The sequence below is a fragment of the Crinia signifera genome, chromosome 6, assembly GCF_055691185.1.
Source record: "Crinia signifera chromosome 6, ASM5569118v1, whole genome shotgun sequence".
Classification (NCBI taxonomy): domain Eukaryota; kingdom Metazoa; phylum Chordata; class Amphibia; order Anura; family Myobatrachidae; genus Crinia; species Crinia signifera.
In genome coordinates, this window is record NC_139222.1 from 43,969,955 (window position 1) to 43,988,328 (window position 18,374).

The 18,374-nt window shown below is 46.8% G+C and overlaps 1 long non-coding RNA gene across 1 annotated transcript in view; it reads right to left on the bottom strand.

Moving 5' to 3' along the window:
• Positions 1–17,017, bottom strand: part of LOC146007609 (uncharacterized) — a 32,531-nt gene extending 15,514 nt beyond the window's left edge. The window contains exon 1 of the long non-coding RNA XR_014444365.1: positions 16,830–17,017. This is a non-coding gene — a long non-coding RNA (uncharacterized LOC146007609). The remainder of the gene's footprint in view (positions 1–16,829) is intronic.
• Between the last annotated feature and the right edge of the window lie 1,357 nt (positions 17,018–18,374).

The following is an 18,374-nucleotide window of genomic DNA, read 5'->3' on the forward strand; positions in this document are numbered from 1 at the left end:
GCACATACAGTTAATACTCCACGTTATGAGGTGGGCTACAGTTACATTTGAATGAAGTATATATATATATATATATATATATATATATATATATATATATATATATATATATATATATATAATGTTTGTGTATATATAAATATATATATATATATATATACACATATACATGTGTATATATTATATATATATATATATTTATATACATATGTTTATGTGTGTGTGTGTGTATATATATATATATATATATATATATATATATATATATATATATATATATATATATATATATATATAAAATAGGGGGGGGGGCGGCCAAAAATGTTGTGCCTAGGGGCGGCCTGACCCCTAAATTCGCCCCTGACCCCCAGTGTTACAATACATGTCTGACCAGCAGTGTTAAAATACATGTCTGACCCACAGTGTTACAATACATGTCTGACCCCCAGTGTTACAATACATGTCTGACCAGCAGTGTTACAGTACATGTCTGACCCCCAGTGTTACAATACATGTCTGACCAGCAGTGTTACAATACATGTCTGACCCCCAGTGTTACAATACATGTCTGACCCCCAGTGTTACAATACATGTCTGACCCCCAGTGTTACAATACATGTCTGACCCCCAGTGTTACAATACATGTCTGACCCACAGTGTTACAATACATGTCTGACCAGCAGTGTTACAATACATGTCTGACCAGCAGTGTTACAATACATGTCTGACCCGCAGTGTTACAATACATGTCTGACCCCCAGTGTTACAATACATGTCTGACCAGCAGTGTTACAATACATGTCTGACCAGCAGTGTTACAATACTTGTCTGACCCGCAGTGTTACAATACATGTCTGACCAGCAGTGTTACAATACATGTCTGACCCGCAGTGTTACAATACATGTCTGACCCCCAGTGTTACAATACATGTCTGACCCCCAGTGTTACAATACATGTCTGACCAGCAGTGTTACAATACATGTCTGACCCCCAGTGTTACAATACATGTCTGACCAGCAGTGTTACAATACATGTCTGAACCCCAGTGTTACAATACATGTCTGACCCCCAGTGTTACAATACATGTCTGACCAGCAGTGTAACAATACATGTCTGACCAGCAGTGTAACAATACATGTCTGAACCCCAGTGTTACAATACATGTCTGACCCCCAGTGTTACAATACATGTCTGACCAGCAGTGTTACAATACATGTCTGACCCCCAGTGTTACAATACATGTCTGACCCCCAGTGTTACAATACATGTCTGACCCCCAGTGTTACAATACATGTCTGACCCCCAGTGTTACAATACATGTCTGACCAGCAGTGTTACAATACATGTCTGACCAGCAGTGTTACAATACATGTCTGACCCCCAGTGTTACAATACATGTCTGACCCCCAGTGTTACAATACATGTCTGACCCCCAGTGTTACAATACATGTCTGACCAGTAGTGTTACAATACATGTCTGACCAGCAGTGTTACAATACATGTCTGACCCCCAATGTTACAATACATGTCTGACCAGCAGTGTTACAATACATGTCTGACCAGCAGTGTTACAATACATGTCTGACCCCCAGTGTTACAATACATGTCTGACCAGCAGTGTTACAATACATGTCTGACCAGCAGTGTTACAATACATGTCTGACCCCCAGTGTTACAATACATGTCTGAACCCCAGTGTTACAATACGTGTCTGACCCCCAGTGTTACAATTCGTGTCTGACCAGCAGTGTTACAATACATGTCTGAACCCCAGTGTTACAATACATGTCTGACCCCCAGTGTTACAATACATGTCTGACCAGCAGTGTTACAATACATGTCTGACCCCCAGTGTTACAATACATGTCTGACCCCCAGTGTTACAATACATGTCTGACCCCCAGTGTTACAATACATATCTGACCAGCAGTGTTACAATACATGTCTGACCCCCAGTGTTACAATACATGTCTGATCAGCAGTGTTACAATACATGTCTGACCCGCAGTGTTACAATATATGTCTGACCCCCAGTGTTACAATACATGTCTGACCCCCAGTGTTACAATACATGTCTGACCCCCAGTGTTACAATACATGTCTGACCCCCAGTGTTACAATACATGTCTGACCCCCAGTGTTACAATACATGTCTGACCCCCAGTGTTACAATACATGTCTGACCAGCAGTGTTACAATACATGTCTGACCAGCAGTGTTACAATACATGTCTGACCCCCAGTGTTACAATACATGTCTGACCCCCAGTGTTACAATACATGTCAGACCCCCAGTGTTACAATACATGTCTGACCCCCAGTGTTACAATACATGTCTGACCCCCAGTGTTACAATACATGTCTGACCCCCAGTGTTACAATACATGTCTGACCAGCAGTGTTACAATACATGTCTGACCAGCAGTGTTACAATACATGTCTGACCCCCAGTGTTACAATACATGTCTGACCCCCCAGTGTTACAATACATGTCTGACCAGCAGTATTACAATAGATGTCTGACCCCCAGTGTTACAATACATGTCTGACCAGCAGTATTACAATACATGTCTGACCCCCAGTATTACAATACATGTCTGACCAGCAGTATTACAATACATGTCTGACCAGCAGTGTTACAATACATGTCTGACCCCCAGTGTTACAATACATGTCTGACCCCCAGTGTTACAATACATGTCTGACCCCCAGTGTTACAATACATGTCTGACCCCTAGTGTTACAATACATGTCTGACCCCCAGTGTTACAATACATGTCTGACCAGCAGTGTTACAATACATGTCTGACCAGCAGTGTTACAATACATGTCTGACCCCCAGTGTTACAATACATGTCTGACCAGCAGTGTTACAATACATATCTGACCAGCAGTGTTACAATACATGTCTGACTGTTACAATACATGTCTGACCAGCAGTGTTACAATAAATGTCTGACTGTTACAATACATGTCTGACCCCCAGTGTTACAATACATGTCTGACCAGCAGTGTTACAATACATGTCTGACCAGCAGTGTTACAATACATGTCTGACCCCCAGTGTTATAATACATGTCTGACCCCCAGTGTTACAATACATGTCTGACCCCCAGTGTTACAATACATGTCTGACCCCCAGTGTTACAATACATGTCTGACCCCCAGTGTTACAATACATGTCTGACCCCCAGTGTTACAATATATGTCTGACCAGCAGTGTTACAATACATGTCTGACCAGCAGTGTTACAATACATGTCTGACCCCCAGTGTTACAATACATGTCTGACCCCCAGTGTTACAATACATGTCTGATCCCCAGTGTTACAATACATGTCTGACCCCCAGTGTTACAATACATGTCTGACCCCCAGTGTTACAATACATGTCTGACCCCCAGTGTTACAATACATGTCTGACCAGCAGTGTTACAATACATGTCTGACCCCCAGTGTTACAATACATGTCTGACCAGCAGTGTTACAATACATGTCTGACCAGCAGTGTTACAATACATGTCTGACCCCCAGTGTTACAATACATGTCTGACCAGCACAGTGTTACAATACATGTCTGACCCCCAGTGTTACAATACATGTCTGACCAGCAGTGTTACAATACATATCTGACCAGCAGTGTTACAATACATGTCTGACTGTTACAATACATGTCTGACCAGCAGTGTTACAATACATGTCTGACTGTTACAATACATGTCTGACCCCCAGTGTTACAATACATGTCTGACCAGCAGTGTTACAATACATGTCTGACCCCCCAGTGTTACAATACATGTCTGACCAGCAGTGTTTCAATACATGTCTGACCCCCAGTGTTACAATACATGTCTGACCCCCAGTGTTACAATACATGTCTGACCAGCAGTGTTACAATACATGTCTGACCCCCAGTGTTACAATACATGTCTGACCCCCAGTGTTACAATACATGTCTGACCCCCAGTGTTACAATACATGTCTGACCCCCAGTGTTACAATACATGTCTGTCCCCCAGTGTTACAATACATGTCTGACCCCCAGTGTTACAATACATGTCTGACCCGCAGTGTTACAATACATGTCTGACCCCCAGTGTTACAATACATGTCTGACCCCCAGTGTTACAATACATGTCTGACCAGCAGTGTTACAATACATGTCTGACCAGCAGTGTTACAATACATGTCTGACCCCCAGTGTTACAATACATGTCTGACCCCCCAGTGTTACAATACATGTCTGACCAGCAGTATTACAATAGATGTCTGACCCCCAGTGTTACAATACATGTCTGACCAGCAGTATTACAATACATGTCTGACCCCCAGTATTACAATACATGTCTGACCAGCAGTATTACAATACATGTCTGACCAGCAGTGTTACAATACATGTCTGACCCCCAGTGTTACAATACATGTCTGACCCCCAGTGTTACAATACATGTCTGACCCCCAGTGTTACAATACATGTCTGACCCCTAGTGTTACAATACATGTCTGACCCCCAGTGTTACAATACATGTCTGACCAGCAGTGTTACAATACATGTCTGACCAGCAGTGTTACAATACATGTCTGACCCCCAGTGTTACAATACATGTCTGACCAGCAGTGTTACAATACATATCTGACCAGCAGTGTTACAATACATGTCTGACTGTTACAATACATGTCTGACCAGCAGTGTTACAATACATGTCTGACTGTTACAATACATGTCTGACCCCCAGTGTTACAATACATGTCTGACCAGCAGTGTTACAATACATGTCTGACCAGCAGTGTTACAATACATGTCTGACCAGCAGTGTTATAATACATGTCTGACCCCCAGTGTTACAATACATGTCTGACCCCCAGTGTTACAATACATGTCTGACCCCCAGTGTTACAATACATGTCTGACCCCCAGTGTTACAATACATGTCTGACCCCCAGTGTTACAATACATGTCTGACCAGCAGTGTTACAATACATGTCTGACCAGCAGTGTTACAATACATGTCTGACCCCCAGTGTCACAATACATGTCTGACCCCCAGTGTTACAATACATGTCTGACCCCCAGTGTTACAATACATGTCTGACCCCCAGTGTTACAATACATGTCTGACCCCCAGTGTTACAATACATGTCTGACCCCCAGTGTTACAATACATGTCTGACCCCTAGTGTTACAATACATGTCTGACCCCCAGTGTTACAATACATGTCTGACCAGCAGTGTTACAATACATGTCTGACCAGCAGTGTTACAATACATGTCTGACCCCCAGTGTTACAATACATGTCTGACCAGCACAGTGTTACAATACATGTCTGACCCCCAGTGTTACAATACATGTCTGACCAGCAGTGTTACAATACATGTCTGACCAGCAGTGTTACAATACATGTCTGACCCCCCAGTGTTACAATACATGTCTGACCAGCAGTGTTTCAATACATGTCTGACCCCCAGTGTTACAATACATGTCTGACCCCCAGTGTTACAATACATGTCTGACCAGCAGTGTTACAATACATGTCTGACCCCCAGTGTTACAATACATGTCTGACCCCCAGTGTTACAATACATGTCTGACCCCCAGTGTTACAATACATGTCTGTCCCCCAGTGTTACAATACATGTCTGACCCCCAGTGTTACAATACATGTCTGACCCGCAGTGTTACAATACATGTCTGACCAGCAGTGTTACAATACATGTCTGACCAGCAGTGTTACAATACATGTCTGACCAGCAGTGTTACAATACATGTCTGACCCCCAGTGTTACAATACATGTCTGACCCCCAGTGTTACAATACATGTCTGACCCCCAGTGTTACAATACATGTCTGACCCCCAGTGTTACAATACATGTCTGACCCCCAGTGGTGCAGAAATTGTTCGGATTTTTAAAATCACATATTTAGCTTTTATTGTGTTTAAACTGGGACAGAGCACCCCTGGATAAAACAGCAACCCCCTTATGGAGGGTCAGAGAACCCCCGGAGGACGTGGCAACCCCTGTATGGACACAACATGGACAGAACAACCCTGGACTCTTATGGACGGATAGAGCAACTGTTTCAGGGGGTCTGTAAAATTAGATCCACTTGTACAATGTTTTATGTATAAAGTTGTGAATATATAAGGAGATCTGTTTTGTGGAGTCCATACGTGTGAACACATTTATTTTGAACATTTTCTATACGCATGTTAGTTTGATATGTTCCCCTTATCTATGACTAGCTAACCACATCCTGTTTCTGAATATTTACATGAGGGGACCAATGTTTCCAGATAGAGAATTAATGCACAGCTAGGGCCTGATTCTGAGTCACATGCAATGCAGATAGGCCCTGATTCAGGTTTGCTCAGAACATTGCAGCTTACCGAGCAAGTGAGACACCGCCCAGCCGAAGATCCGCCCCCACAGACGACTCCCCTTTGGAAACATGCAAGAGTATGGAACACACCTCCTCGCATGAGCTGCTAGCAGGAGAATTGATTGATTTGTCCTGCCTTCGCAAATAAAAGCCAGTCTCAAATGAGTGCCGGGACGAAGACGGGGCGGGCACGCACCTTCAGCTCATGCAAATGTCCCTCCTCCACTACCAACAATGTTGGGAGGTAAAAGCAAAATAAGAGGCCAATTCAGGATCACTCGCAGCGATCTGAATTCGGCCCCTGCCTCGATGGTTACGGTAGCGAACACGTGCAAACCCAGACTGAGAATGGCCTTGGTGATTTACAGTGTCCCCGAACTGTTCGCGGCGGGGAGGGAGTGGACAGGGGCAGTGGCGGTGCTGGGACATGGGAACGCCCAGCGTTTCATGGTCGTCCCCCATTAAAATGCTGGGCATTCCCATGGGTATGTGGGCAGACCGATGACTGCTGGGGGCAGGCGGCTGATGTCACATGATGTCAGCTGCCAGCGCTGTCTTCATCCCAGATGTGCCGCAAATATAAGTCAGTCTCCACTGACTTATATTTGTGAAGGCAGGAGAAATCATTGGCTGGTCACCGACATGTGAGGGGGTGTGTCTTTGTAACACATCCCCTCGCATGGTTGCAGGCAGATACTGCGGGGGCGTCACAGGGACTCAGTATGCTCCGAGCTTCGCAGCTTACCAAGTCACTTAGAATGACCCCCTAATACCCCTTTCAGACAGAAAAATCTTAAAAACCCAGGTATTTCCTGGATACTTTAACCCGAGAGATACCCCGTTCTCATTGCCGCAAAAACCCGGGTATTTTCCGGGGAAAGCGGAAATTTCCTGTGTCGCGTCTCTGTGTGAAAGGGTCTTTTGTGAAATTCCCGGGTGTTATGCCCCGGGAATTACACACAGGTTTTTTTGCAGGTTTTATCCTGGGTAATACACGGGTGTGTGGCAGTTTGAACAGGTTAGAACCGGGTTTTTCTCACAAAATGCAAAAAAAGCAAGTTCATTGCATTGCTCGAAGCTGCTTTTTAAACAGCCAATCAAAGAAGCTCTTAGATGCCACACACTTGATGGCAGGCATACCAGGGGAAGCAGTGTGAACGGGGCAGACACGGGAATTTCCCGGGTCTAAGGTGCAGTATGAATGGGGTCTGTAAAGCTGAGATGCTCTGTGCCCCGCCAAAACACGGGATTTTGCAGGGGCGGCAATGAGAAAGTGGTATAAGACTAAGCTAAAAGCTCTGACCCACTTTCACACAGCACAAAAAACGCAGGTATTTCCCCTGCCGACCCCTTTCACACAGAAGCGTGATTTTTTTTTTGCAATATACTGTGTGTCATTAGAAAAGGACAGTTTTAAAGGCACGCCGAGATGAAGTCATGAAAAGTGGGTGGTGACTGCTCACTGCATTGCATTAACCATGGCATGACACAAGGATAAGTTGTAAACAAGTTTTATTGTTTTTATATACTGGAAGGTACATGTTACCTCACATGGTTGTCAGTATATTTGTAATGTTTGAGTACACTGTGGCATCTTTGACTGTCCCAGTAATTTGTTTGCCGATCTCCTCTCCTCTCACTGCCAGCAGCTCTCACCTCTTGCTTCTTCCAGTGGGCCATGCTGTCCTTTCTTCAGCTCCCTCTCAGAGGCCAGCCCCAATGCCATGCCCTCCCAGCCAATCAGAGAGGCCCATCCTCACAACCAATCAGCCAGCAACCCACCAGGAGAGCCAATCAGTGCCTAACAATGTGTAATAATCCCCAAAACCTGGGTCGCACCCTTTCAGACAGCTGTTGACCTGGGTTATTGGAATTCAGACCCAGGTTCAACCTTTCAGACAGAAAAAAAAACCCGGGTCTACCCTTCTGGACCACGGTAATTCCTGGGTCTTTTTCTGTCTGAAAGGGGTATTAGAATGCCACTAGAATAGTGTCATTACCTATACAAAGAACTTATTAGACTGTTTACAAAATCTGCTGCAACTATTACCCTGGCTCTCAAATAAGATATTTTTGTTGCCAGTTACAGAAGTAAAGTGACACATGAACGACACACAATAATTTTGTTGCAAATATATACTTAGTGACAACACCGTTGCACACCAATCTCTGTACACTATCTGATTTTCAATTAATTCTATTTGTACATCTGAGTAACACTTTATAGTTGTATAATTCCTATAACAATTGTTCTGACCCATCTTCTGCAACTCTTCAATAAGTGTTACGGGACCAACTCTCTTGTCATCATACAGTTACCACAGATTATACTATAGAACACAGTACTGTGAAAAATTATTTTGACAAATGTGCACAACACATTAGTCAACTGCAGCTGTACATATTAATCCATACATATATTTAAAAAAAATTGTATTAATTATTACTAGCGCCAAACTTATTTCCGTTGGTTCTTTATTAAGTGTGCAAAACTCCACAAAAACCAAGACATCCTTAGTAGTGGTGTCTGTTTTCCTTTTTTCTTTTTTTTTCGCAAGCTTATATATAAATATAAATACAATGTATCCCCACCCTCCCTACAAAGGGCGATGACCTGATTAACAAATGATTCAACTTGACAAGTGATAATTAATTAATCCATGCAATATGCTATCTATGTATACTGTATACCTCCCCTTGTTGTGTTGTCTCCTGGCAGTTGCGTTGTAACCGGAAAACAATTCCTAGTATACAAAAGTATACATGGCCAATAAAGCTGATTCGTAGATTTATTAAGCTCAGTGAAGTGATAAACTGTCTGGTTTCACTTTATTGATGGCACAGCATAACTAAACACACACACACACAAACACACACAGCCAACCACACCTATGGCCAACACTCCGCCAGCAGCCACATCCCCCCCATGTATCAGCATCGGAAAGCGTCATATTTGCTGACGATTCACAATGAAAATAAGAACTCAGTGGAGGGAACCATTGGCAGACCACATCTCTTCTCCTAGCATATTGCTAGGAGCGGTGATATGGTCTGCCTATGGCCACATCTGCGGCAACCAGCAGTGAGGAAAAGGGGAACCAAATAAAATCAAACTAGAGTACTTCTGAAAACAAGAATCAGGGGGATAACAGTATGATGCGACTCGCATATGGTGAGTCTATGCTTAAAAGCTTGTTGTTGTACGAAATGTCAATATAAACATTAGTAGCAATATATTTTGGGAAGTTTATGCCCCTTTGCCACTGCAGCTCTTAAACGGTATATTGCTGTTTTTTCCCCACAATTTACCGTTTAAGGCTGCAGTGGGAAAGCGCCAGAGTTGAAATACCGGTTAAAGTTAACCGGTATTTCAACCCGTTTTAAAAGCAGAGTCCTACACGTTTAAATACCGTTTTTAAGGCAGTGGGAATGCCTCTGAAACGGTATTTAGTAAAAATAAAAAAATCGGCGTGGGGTCCCCCCCACTGCCATAACCAGCACCAAGCTGAAAGAGCCGGGGCTGATATAAAAAAAATCAGGAAACCCGGCAAATAGGGCTTCGCTGATTTTTTAAGACCAGCCCCAGACTCAAGGGCCAGGGCTGGTTCCCAAAATACGGGGGACAAAATGAGTAGGGGTCCCCCGTATTTTAAGAACCAGCCCCAGGCACAACCAGCCAGCAGGGTAATGCCACAGCCCGGGGACACTTATTATATAAGGTCCCGCGGCCAAAGCATTAACCCTACCGACCAGTCAGCCTGGCCAGGGGTCCTGGGGGAGTGGGGACCCCCCCAATTAAGGGGTCCCCCCCTCCAGGACTTACCTGACCGGGCTGAAGCCTGGTGCTGTCCTCGATGCCCCTGGGCGGTGGGCATCGAGCTGATCTTTGTGTAAAAAAATTGATGAAAAAACTATTGTTTTAAACTGTGGAACTATGAGTCCCAGCAAGCCTCCCCCACAAGCTGGGACTTGAAGAACCACAAGCCCCAGCCTGCGGGGCATTAAAGGGCCCGCTGGGTCTAGTAGTTACACAGTAAAAAAAATAGTTAAATAAACACACTGACAAGCTAGAAGAATAAAAGTTTAATACATACATTACACAAACACACTGATACTTACCTATCTTGATCCCGTAGGTAGGTCCCAGGGTCCGGTGGCTTGGTTCCGGGGCTGGTCCGGGGCTCCAGGGCTGAAGAGTCTGGGGTCCTGGATCCGTAGTAATCCAAAGGGTTACCTGGGGAGAGAAATCCTACTCACCTGTCCTCTGGCGTCCACCCCGGCATCTTCACTTCAAGTCTCGCTGCTCCCGGCTGCAGTGGTACCCGCTCCGCTGTACACTAGAGACGCAGAGATCCTTCATCCTCGGCGTCTCTACTCAGAATGAATTCATTCTGAGTAGAGACGCCGAGGATGAAGGATCTCTGCGTCTCTCCAGTGTCCAGCGGAGCGGGTGCCAGCAGCCGGGAGCAGCGCGACTTGAAGTGAAGATGCCGGGGTGGACGCCAGAGGACAGGTGAGTAGGATTTCCTTCCCCAGGTAACCCTTTGGATTACTACGGATCCAGGACCCCGGACTCTTCAGCCCTGGAGCCCCGAACTCGAACCAGCCCCGGAACCAAGGCAGGGCCGAAACTAGGGTTTCTGGTGCCCGGGGCAAGACATTCATTTAGTGCCCCCCCCCCCCCAAAAAAAAATAATTATATATATATATATTTATGTGCTTACAGACAACAGAAGGGTTATATTAAACCAACAAACAAGACAATATATAATATATTATTATATATACACTGTTTTCTGAAATGAAATATATATTTATAAATTATCCCTCAACTGGTCCACTTGCATAAAAATACATATATACTAGAAACTATATGAACCGCAAAACAGGGATAGTGCGCGTCAAAGGCGCGCAGTAAAAATTTAGGGCATGTTTTTTTTTTGGGGGGGGGGGGGGGGGGGAGGAGAAGTGGTGTGGTCACATAGTAGTATCAATTCACATTATAGCACACACCGTAATGCCCAGTACACATTACAGCACACACCGTTATGCCCAGTACACATTCCAGCACACACCGTAAAGCCCAGAGCACATTACACCACAAACCGTAATGCCCAGTACACATTATAGCACACACCGTTATGCCCCCCAGTACACATTATAAGCAATGGTTAATTGCTGCTGCCACTGGATAGAACACTGTCCCTGAATGATACACAATATGCCACAAACATACATCCCAACACTGGAGGCAGAGGAGAGGAGACATCTGCGCGTGCCTTCGGCACGCGCCAAAAATTAGAGGGTTCACCTACTACCGTGGAACTCCTGCGAGGCTACATCCCCCATTTTTTCCACTATGAGGGCATGGTCAGCTCTCTAAGAGCTGTAGCCACATGGGGTGCCCCCAATAGTGCAGTTCCAGATACACATGACCCCAAAAGTGCAGTCCGTGATGCCCATTATACCTATGCCGCATACTGTGATGCCCATTATAAATATGATCCGCACCGTGATGCTCCATTATACATATGCCCCACACCTGGAGCTTTATGGTCCCCATAGCACTTCACTGCATGCATCATGGCACTGCAGTTAGTCACCAGGGGCCACACTGACACACAAACACACATTGTATACGCACCAGGGGCACACTGACCCACACATTGCATGGGCACCAGGGACACAGAGACACACACATTGCATGGGCACCAGGGGCACACACACACATTGTATAGGCACCAGGAGCATACTGACACACACACATTGCATTGGCATACTGACACACACAAACACACACATTGCATGGGCACCAGGGGCACACTGACACACACAAACATTGCATGGGCACACTGACACACACATACATTGCATGGGCACACGGACACACACACATTGCATGGGCATACTGACACACACAAACATACACTGCAGGGGCATACAGACACATATTGCATGGGCACATTGACAAACACATTGCATGGGCACACGCATATATTATAGACCAGGGGTGTGCATTCCCTCTCCCTCCAAAAGAAAAATACCTCTTTGCTGAGCTGCCGTGCCTGCCTTGTGAGTCCTAACAAGTAGCTGGACTGGGGAGCACAGGAGCAGTCAGAAGGCAAAGGAGCACTGCTTACAGTATATGATATATCTGGCACACTAAACTTGGAGACTGTGCCTGGCTTGTGCCTGGCTTGTGCCTGGCTTGTACCTGTAGAGTAGACATTGCTGCTTCCTTCCCCTTAGGGTTACCACCTTTTTGTTGAGAGATTCCCGGACATTGGCCCGCCCCTTGACACACCCACTGCCCCGCCCCCAGCCCCGCCCTTTGACCCGCCTTTTGTTGATTTTTTTTTTTACCCTTTGCTTCACTTTCATTCTTGATTTTGCCTACCATAATGCCAGTTACATGTTACATCACACACAGTAATGCCCATTACACGTTATGCCACACACCGTGATGCCCATTACATGTTACGCCATTCACCACAATGCCCATTATATGTTATGCCAGGACTCAAAACGTTTTTTTGTAAAGGAGGAATAGTATGGACAGTGCAAAAATTTTCAACATAATGCCGATTACATGTCACACACCCATTACATAGTATACAAAATGCCATAGTATACCACATGTCATAATGCCCATTACATGTTATGCCACACCATGATGCCCATTACATATTATGCTTATTACTTGTTATGCCAGTAAAATAGGGACAACATGGACACTGTAACGCCGATTACACATCACACACCCATTACATAGTATACCAAATGCCATAATGTCAATTACATGTTATGCCACACATCGTAATGCCTATTAAATGTTATACCAAACACCATAATGCCCATTACACATTATACCAAACACCGTAATGCCATTATATGTTATACCAAACACCGTAATGCCAATTACACATTATATTAAACACCATAATGCCCATTACACGTTATTCCAAACACCGTAATGCCCATTGCACATTACACCACACACCGTGATGCCCATTACATGTTACGCCTCACATGATGCCCATTACATCACACATACTGTAATGCCCATTACACATTATGCGACACACTGTGATGCCCACACACACATGGGGTGACAGAGCTGCATACACAGGGTGACGGGGGCACACACAGGGTGATAGGGGGCACACACAGGGTGATAGGGGGCACACACAGGGTGACAGATAAAGGGACAGTAGTAAGAGAGAGGGATAGGTTCACATATATATACTGCGTGACAGAGGGGCAAAGCTTACAAAAACTCCCTAGCATGTCGCAGCCTGCAGAGAACCCGAACCTCCACACCCCCACCCAGGTGACAGCAACAATACAGACCCTCTATCCTTACCAGGTGCTCCATGCATGCTCCTCTGCATGCATGTTCTGGAGTAGGGCAGGCAAGTGAGAGCATTGGAGGGCGCCGAACAGGGGTAACTTCACTGTCCAGGAGAGATAGCCGTGGCGCAAGACCTGCTTGTCAGTCCTGGCATTTCAAATTTTGCGCCCCCCGCCAATAGGAGCTCGCATCCGGGCAACCAATCAGGAGCAGCAGTGGTGGCGTGGCTAATCCCCCCCCCCCCACACCCGCTGGACTGGAACACCACCCATCCGGACTCCGGGTTTAATTACCGGACTGTCCGCGTCCGGAGTAATCCCGGATGGGTGGTAACCCTAGGGAATCGGCATATGCAGGGGGGGGAGGGGTTCGTCGGTCCATTGAATCCAGACAGCTGAGCTTGCCCCCAGCATAGATTATAATATACCCCAGTATATTTAGAATATTAATAAAGCTTAAGTTAGCTGATATTTATTTTAAAGGTGCTGGGCTGGCTGGGCCTGGGGAGGTTGGCTGGGGCCTGGGCTGGGCCAGGCACATTGCCCAGCAGGTGACCTGGGCTGGGTGTGCAGAAGGGGGACTGCCTGGCAAGTTACAACCCTGGCTGCCCTGGTGATTGGCTGCGCTGCTGCTGTAGGTAGCTAGGTAGGCTGTGTGTACCACTGGACAATTACACCACAAACTCACACTGCACCGTGCGCCTACCAGAGATGCTGAGTGAGTACTCGCGTCACCTGTGTGTCTCACAGGTCACAGGTCACATCGCCGTAGCCTGCAGGAGGAGCCGGACGAGTGACACTCATACTGTCACTCTGACTCTGTGTCCCGCCTCCTCCCTTCTTCTCCCAGCCAGCCAGCGCAGCGCCGCAGCGGAGTGTGTGTCACTCAGCAACAACAGAGACAGTGACACTGAAGGAGGAGGAGTAGGAGGACGGTCCTACTCTCTCCCTCCCCCGGATTCCTCACGTGGGTTACGGGCTGCCCCGCTGCCGGGTATGTAGCTGACTGTCAACTTGTCACCGGGCACCGGCAGGCAGCCGCGGGGGGATCAATTACCGGACAAACTATAGTCCGGGACAGCCACCCTTCCGGACTCCGGACGCCGGTCTGTATTACCGGACTGTCCGGAGTAATCCCGGACGGGTGGTAACCCTACTTCCCCTGCCTCCTCTGACACGTTCATCCGAGGCCACGCCCCCACCCGCCGTCCCATTGGACAGCCCGCTCGCATTCCCTCCCTCCCATTGGACAATGTTTTTTTTTTTATGACACTGACAGACACAGTGTCATGGCCGCGCCCGCGCTGACTCGCCTGTGATCAGCAAGCGCACGGGCAGCGGCAGACGGCGGCCCTGTCACAAGTTCAACACCTCAAGCAGGCAGTGTAGTGAGTGCTACATCAGTCCCCAGCGCCCCCCCCCCCTCCAGCGCCCGGTGCACGTGCCCCCCCAGCCCCCCCTAGTTACGGCCCTGACCAAGGCCCCGGAACCAAGCCACCGGACCGGACCCTGGGAACTACCTACGGGATTAAGATAGGTAAGTATCAGTGTGTTTGTGTAATGTATGTATTAAACTTTTATTTTTCTGGCTTGTCAGTGTGTTTGTTTAACAATTTTTTTACTGTGGAACTAAAAGACCCAGCGGGCCCTTTAATGCCCCGCAGGCTGGGACTTGTGGTTCTCCAAGTCCCAGCTTGCGGGGGAGGCTTGCTGGGACTCATAGTTCCACAGTTTAAAAAAATAGTTTTTTCATCTATTTTTTTACACCAAGATCAACCCGGTGGCCACCGCACAGGGCCACCAGGGACAGCACCAGGCTTCAGCCTGGTCAGGTAAGTCCTGGAGGGGGGGACCCCTTTATTGGGGGGGTCCCCATTCCCCCAGGACCCCTGGCCAGGCTGACTGGTCGGTAGGGTTAATGCTTTGGCCGCGGGACCTTATATAATAAGTGTCCCCCGGCTGTGGCATTACCCTGCTGGCTGGTTGTGCCTGGGGCAGGTTCTTAAAATGGGGGGGACCCCTACTCATTTTGTCCCCCGTATTTTGGGAACCAGCCCTGGCCCTTGAGCCTGGGGCTGGTTTTCTTGTGGGAAATCTGGCTCTGACTGTGATATTTCTTTTATTCTCACCCGGCACAATATACATGATAAATGCATACCTCCCATCTGTCCCTATTTTTTTTTTTTGGGGGGGGGGGGGGGGGGGGGGGGGGTCCGTGGCCGGCAGTGTCCCATGGTGGGGGGCAGTTGGGAGCCCCCCTGTCAGCAGAACAGCGGGGAAAAGATGCTGTGCGCAAAGTGTCTATTCAGGGAGACAGAGGGAATGGGGGCATGGCCAGCAGCTCACACAGAACTGGCCATGTACCCAACAGTGCCGAAAAACAAGGATCCGGCTTTGCGATCGTGGACATTACACATTTTGCAGCGATCCGTGCGAGGTTCGACTAAGGTTGGTCGACCATAACATGATTAATCTAGAAAGCTACCTAGTTACCAATATACATGCCTAGCAACACCGCAACACTTCCATAGATGCCCATAGATATGTCACATGAGTGGCATGAATACCCACTAACTGATATCTAAGGGTACACATGGCAGAGACATTTGCACCTCTGCCCGGTATTCCACATCCACATATACTGTACATACTTCATACCATTATGAAAGCACATCAAATAGTCTGTTGCATACATACACAATGCTTGCACACAAACAGACCAGTGACCCAGATTGCCATGTGATCCGTGGCGCAACTAAATACATGTGGGCCCCATAGCAAAAGTTTGTAAGGGCCCCTATTTATCACCTAATGCTGAAAAATGTATACAGCACATGATACTTTGACAGGTAAAGTGGGCCCCTCACAGCTCTGGGCCCCATAGCAGCTGCATCCCCTGCACCTATGGTAGTTACACCCTTGCATGTGATCCCTTTCAGAACACACTGGAATCTGCATAAGAGATGAACAGATAGCATAGTAAAAAGAAGAGATAAAGTACTGTAATAGCACAATGCTCAGAGAAGCCGACTGCTACAGGAGGTCAGATATAAGACAGCAATGTGATAGAGACCATATAAGGAAGAGGGCAAGGTACTGACCAGTCACATAGAATGGCTAATATCCCTCCAGCTCTCTCGTTTCTTCTCTGTGAGATACTTCCTACGCTCATATTTTTTAATATACTTCCTGTGGGTTTTTTCGTCTTGACACCACGCCCGAGAGCAGACAAGTGACAGGATATTTGGGCTGTGGTGCATCTGTTTACAGAGACAACAAGAGCAGATACTGTTCAGGGGTGAGATACATCGATAAAATGCCATGGTTTCATCATTTCAGCACACAGACACTGGCCAAGTCAGAAGCATAGAGTAAGGATGGCCTGGATTTCAGGTGCACATATACTTACAGGGTCTGATTCAGAGGTGAGCACTGCTGTGTCTGCTCTAACATCTAGTTATGTTGCAGTGATATTCAAATACTACTTTCAGGCTTTCCCTTGTATACTAGTGCGCCCCTGATTTTGTTCCCCCCTCCAGCCGTTCCTCCACATTCCTTGACAACTGCGCTGCCTGGTTTCCCCACTTCCTTGCCTCTGACCTCCCCTCTAACATCCTTGATGACTTTAACCCTATCCTTATTGACATCACAAACCCAGCTTCCATTAATCTTCTCACCTTCTCCTCCATTGGCCTTTCTTAATGGACATCTATCTCTATTGAATGTCTCAGCCACTCCCTTGAACTTGTCTTCAACCACCGGTATGATAAATCTTACTCCGACAACTTCTCCCTTCGTCCTCTCTGTTCACCATCTACTCTCTTTCATTCTTTCATTCTCCTCCTCTCCTCCCCACACTAAGACTTGTCCTCACCTGATGCAATCTCATGTCTCTTGACCCTACTTTCCTATCCTCACTTGATACTCTCCTTTTTCCTTTATCCGCCATTGGCTGCCCCAACCAGATGCAGGGCTGGCATCAGGAATTTTGGGGCCCGGGACTCATTTCCAGTCTGGACCACAGGTCCCCCCCTCCTCACTTGATTTACCGTAACTCAGCTCCTGCTCCCCATCTCCTCTTGCACTGAGGTCCCACAGCAAAGGTACTTCAACTCAGGATGCTGGTGGCCAATTAAAATGCAGCACCAGCTGGTGAACCAATCAGAGCTCACGTACCGGCACCCGCTTGGATTGGCTGCCAGTACGCGAGCTCTGATTGGCTCAAAAGCCGGTGCAGCATTTTAATTGCCCACCAGCATCCTTGGTTAAATAAGCCTGCTCTCTGGGACCTGCTTTGTTCAATGCACTGAGCGCAGCCATGGCAGTCAGGGGGTTGCAGTGGGCTAAATGAGCTGCCCGGGCCCTTCCAGAGGCTGGGGCCTGGGAGAGCTGTACCCACAGCACAGCAGCCTCCTATTGGCGGCCCTGGCCAGATGGCCTCATTTCACCCTCACCCCTGCTCTCGTTCTGTATCAACCCTGGTTCTAAACTCCAAAACTTCAAAACTGTCAAAGTTCCTGCAAAAACGCTTACTTATAACTGAGCTCCTCTAAAGGAAATCTAGCTTTCTGGCAGAACATTTCAAGTTTATTTTCTTTCCCTACAGCTCTGCTCTCTCCTGTGCAAAGCTATACTTTTTCCAATCA